Source organism: Callorhinus ursinus, unplaced genomic scaffold (assembly GCF_003265705.2).
Source record: "Callorhinus ursinus isolate GAN/ISIS: 27379988/994484 unplaced genomic scaffold, GSC_fseal_2.0 scaffold123, whole genome shotgun sequence".
NCBI lineage: Eukaryota > Metazoa > Chordata > Mammalia > Carnivora > Otariidae > Callorhinus > Callorhinus ursinus.
Window position 1 is genome coordinate 692,192 of NW_027397185.1, and position 5,357 is coordinate 697,548.

Below are 5,357 nucleotides of genomic sequence, written 5' to 3' on the forward strand. Positions count from 1 at the left end.
TCTATGTGCAGTATTCCCCTAGCGCTGGAGTTCTCCCGTTCTCCTTGATCGGTAAACTTGGTCTTGGCTTGCTGGCTGTTCGTGCTGATCTTCCGGGGGAGGGGCCTGTTGCTGTGGTTTCCAAATGTCTTTGCCGGAGGCGGAATTGCCCCGCCCTTGTCGGTCCGGGCTAAGCAAGCTGCTGCGGTTTGTTCTCAGGAGCTTTTGTTCCCTGCAAGCTCTCCGTACAGCCTTGGAGGACCAGGGTGAAAATGATGGCCTCCCAATCTCCACCCGGAGGAGCCGAGAACTCGCGGCCCCGCTCCTCAGTGTGCCCCCAGAGAAAAGCAGTCACTCCCATGTCTCCAGTCTCTGGCCGCACTCCGTGCTCACCCGGCCTGTGACCGAGCGTTTCTATCTCTGGCACCCGACCCCCTGTGGAGTCTCCAAACCCAGCAGATCCGTGTGGTGCGTTCCCTTGCTGCTCCTCCCCGGGGGAGGAAGGGGAGTCTCCCCAGCTCTGCCGCTTGTTGGGTCCCTGCTGGAGGAGCAGTGGCCCGACTGGGCTGCGGATCACAGTTTATGGCCACCCCGAGCTGCGAGCCCGCGCCTCAGCTCTGTCTCTGCAGCCAGCTTCCCCGCTCCGATACCTGGGAGCTCTGCTGCACTCAGGCACCCCCGGTCTTTCTGTGACCCCGAGGGTCCTGAGACCACACTGTCCCGCAAGGGTTCCATTCCCAGCTTAGCCACTGGAGCGACGTCCCTCAGCGGAGCCAGCTTCTAAAAGTTCCGATTTTGTGCTCCGTGGCTCTATCACTTGCCAGAAGCGGCCACGGAGGCCCCCTCCCCCACCGTCTATCCTCCTGAATATCGCCTCGGATTCACTTCTCCACATGTCCTACCTTTCAGTAAATGGTCACTTTTCTGTTCAGAGAATTGTTGCTATTCTTTTCTTCGATCTCCTGTTGAGTTCGTAGGTGTTCAGAATGGTTTGATCCCTATTCAGCTGAATTCCTGAGACCAGAGGAAATCCAGGTCTCCTACTCCTCTGCCATGTTGCTCCGCCCCTCTAACTTTTTTTTTATTTTTAAAGATTTTATTTATTTGACAGAGAAAGAGACAGCGAGAGAGGGAACACAAGCAGGGGGAGTGGGAGAGGGAGAAGCAGGCTTCCCACCAAGCAGAGAGCCCGATATGGGGCTCGATCCCAGGACCCTGGTTCCATGAACCTGAGCTGAAGGCAGACGCTTGACGACTGAGCCACCCGGGCGCCCCCCCCCCCATATCTGAAGGACAGTTTTGTCAGCTACAGAATTCTTGGTTGACAGTTTTCTTTTCTTTTACACTTTTCAGTACTGCCTTCTGGTTTCTATTGAGAAATTGACTTATGATCTTATTTAGAATTCCTTGGATGTGATGAGTTGTTTCTTGCTGTTTTTTTGCCTTTCTCTTTCAACAGTTTGATTATAATGTGCTTCAGGTGGGTCTCTTAGTTTATCCTATTAGGAGTTCATTGACCTTCTTGGATTTTTAGATTTCTGTATTTTATTAAATTGAGGTGTATTTAGCTATTATTTAGATAATCTCTCTGACCTTTCTCTGTCTCTATTCCCCTTCTGAGATTCCCATAATGCATTTGATGGTATCTTTGATGTTGTGCCACAAAACCTTAGACTCTCTTCACTTTTCTTCATTTGATTTCTTTCTGCTCCCCAGACTAGATAATTTCTTCAAATTCACTGTCTCTGTATTCTGCCTGCACAAATCTACTGTCTGAAATCTCCTTTTTCAGGAAACCTGGCTGGCTCAGTCAGTAGAGTGTACAACTCTTGATCTCTGGGTTGTGAGTTTAAGCCCCACATTGGGTGTAGAGATTACTTAAAAATAAAATCTAAGAAAATAAAATAATAAAATAGAAATGAATTTTTTCAATATGTTTCCTGTATTTTCAGCTCAGAAGTTCTATTCAGTTTTTTTAATACAATTTCTATCTCTTTGTTGGATATTCTTATTCTGCTCATATATTTTTTTCCTGAATTCTTTTAGTTCTTTGCCTTTGTTTTCCTTTAGCTCTTTGGTTATACTTAAGGCAGTTGTTTTAAAGTTATTATCTAGTAAGTCTAATATCTGTGCTTCCTCAGGGACAGTTTCTGGAAATTTATTCTGTACCATTGAATGGCCCATTTTTTTTTCTTCTTTCTTTGTATGCCTTGTGATTTTTGTTTTTGTAGAAAAGTGGGCATTTGACAAAACAGCCACTTCTTTTTGTCTTTTCATGTTGGCTCTGTGCTGGGGCAGTTCTCTACTGATTAGTTGAACATGCTTCAAGCCTAGAGATCAGATCAAAGTGAAAACTTAAGGTCTTCTTGGGAATTTACTGATACATCTTGCCTGGAATTCACTGGCTTTTTAAATTCTTTTGTACACATACTGCTTTTGAATGTCTTAATTTCTCAAAGAGTCTCACTCTAGCTTCTCCTTGGGATCTTAGATTCTGTCTCTTGTATGTCTCCACCTGTAATTTCTGGCCACAAATATCTATAAGTCAGTATCTCCCTCTAGCTTTCATGATCAGTGGCTGCCCCTTTTCTCCATTTGAGATCCTAGGTAGGCAAGATGGAGATCAGCCAGTCTTTCAGGCATCCACCAGACAGGTAAGTCCATTGCATATAAGGTCAACTCTGCTCCTCCTGGGTCAAGGGAGGGAACTGGGAAATAAACTCCTTGGTGCTTCAGACCATGATTGTGCCATGCTGGAGAAGGAGCAGGTTATGCAAAGAAAAACACCATGAACTTTCATTCCATTTGGAAGGTGGCCTTTTCATGATTGGGCATTAGCTTGGTTGTTGTAAACCTTCCATTGTTTTCCAGAGCTTGTATAAGGTTATTTTAGCCAGTGTCTGTTTTTGTTTTGTTTTTTAATTTTCTAATGGAGAATAAGAATGGAGATTCCTAATGTGCCATTTTACAAATGTCACTCTCTTACATGGATTAATTTTTGAATGTTAAACCAACGTAGTGTTCCTAAGTCTTACTTTATCATCATGGATTATCCTTCTTATATATTATAAGATTCTATTTGCTCATATTTAGTCAGGTATTTTTTCTTAACTTTTTTTATTGAGGTATAATTGACATACAGGGTTACAGTAGTTTCAGGTATGCAATATAGAGATTTGACAATTCTATACATCACCCAGTGCTCATCACAATAAGTGTAGTCACCATCTGTCACCAAACAATGTAATTACAATCTTACTGTTCTACTTTTCATCTCCATGACTTCTTTATTTTGTAACTGCAAGTTTGTACTTCTAAATCCCCTTTTCATCCAACCACCCACCCACCTCCCCCTGGCAACCACCAGTTTGTTTTCTGTACTCAAGAGTCTGGTTTTCTTTGATTGTTTGTTTCTTCTTTCTTTTGTTCATTTGCTTTGTTTCTTAATTTCCAAATAAGAGTGAAACCATGATATTTGTCTTTCTCTGACTGACTTATTTCACTTAGCATAATACAGTCTAGGTCCATCCATGTTATCACAAATGGCAAGATTTTATTATTTTTTAAGCCTGAGTAATATCCCATTATATGTATGGACCACATCTTCTTTACCCACTCATCAATGGTTGAACACCTGGATTGCTTCCATATCTTGGCTATTGTAAATAATCTGCAATAAACATAGGGTGCACATATCCTTTTGGATCAGTGTTTTTGTTTTCTTTGGGTAAATACCCAGTAATGGATGTACTGGATTATGTAGCAATTCCATTCTTAACTTTCTGAGGAATCTCCATACCGTTTTCCACAGTGGCTACACCAATTTGCATTCCCACCAACAGTGTGAGAGGGTTCCTTTTTCCCATAGCCTCATCAAGACTTGTTATTTCTTGTGTTCTTAATTCCATTATTTATTTATTTATTCATTTATTTATTTATGAGCGCGAGAGAGCATAAGCAGGGGTAAAGGCAGAGAGAGAAGGAGAAGCAGGCTCCCCACTGAGCAGTGAGCCTGATGCGGGGCTCCATCCCAGGACCCTGGGATCATGACCTGAGCTGAAGGCAGATGCTTAACCAACTGAGCCTCCCAGGTGCCCCTTGGTGGTGAGTTTTATAAGTTCTTTATATATTTTGGATATTAATCTCTCACTGGATATGTCATTTGCAAATACCTTTACTAGGTTGCATTTTCATAGTGTTGATGGTTTCCTTCATTGTGCAATAGCTTTTTATTTTGGTATAGTCCTAATAGTTTTTTTTTGCTTTTGTTTCCCTTGCCTTAAGAGATATATCTAGAGAAATGTTTCCATGGCTTATGTCAAAGAAGGTACTGCTTGTGTTTTCTTCGAGGATTTTTATGGTTTTACATCTCATACTTAGGTCTTTGATCCATTTTGAGTTCATTTTTGTGTATGGTGTGAGAAAACAGTCCAGTTTCATTCTTTTGCATGTTGCTGTCCAGTTTTCCCAAACCATCCGTTGGAGAGAATTTTTCCCATTGTATAGTCCACACCCCTGTTTGCCTGGTCTTGGTTCTTGGCTGCCCAGTCCTCTGTAATTAGAGTAAAACTGAGTGTCCCCATTTCAATGGGAGGTCTCTGTCTGCTCACCTACCGGCCCTGCTCTGAGCCATGACCACTATTGAAATAGGTGTCCAGATGCCATATTCAGAGGCCAGCAGCAAGGCCCAGGGGCCACCTGCACTCCTGACCAACTGGCTCTAAGCTGGGGGGCTCCCACGAATGCCTCAGCCTCAGTAATTTGTGGCAATGATTCACAGAACTCAGGCAAACACCATACTTAAGGGTTTCATCACGAAGGAACAGACAGTGGGAGAGATGCCCAGAGCAAGGCTAGAGGGGGCACAGAGCCTCCGTGCCCACACCTGGAACCAGGGTATCCTCCCTACAAGCTCCCTCAACCCTGGGGTCTGGCACTTTTATTCGGGTTCCATTACATTGGTACCTCATTACACAGTGATTGATGTGATTGAACTTTGTCCCCAACCCCCTCACCTCCCGGGAGGTGAGGGCTCAGGGGTCAGAGTTCCAACCCTCTCATCACCATGCGTCGTCCCTGGCCATTTTAGAGAAACAGTCTCCATCCCCAGCTATGTAGGGCCACCAGGGGTCACCTCATTAGCATCGCACAGGAGGCTCCTCTCACTTGGGGAATTTTAAGTGTGAAACTGTGCCAGGAACCGGGGACAGAAATCAGCTGTGGTTACCGTGTGTGACCCGGGTGGCATCCCGGGCGGCACAGAGCCCTCACCGCTGGGCAGGCCCTCGGCCCCTTCACCCGTGCCACTTCTTCCTTCAGTTTCAGGGCGATGGCTGATTCACAGCCGGGCACACTTGCCCCCAGCCAGTGAGAAGTGC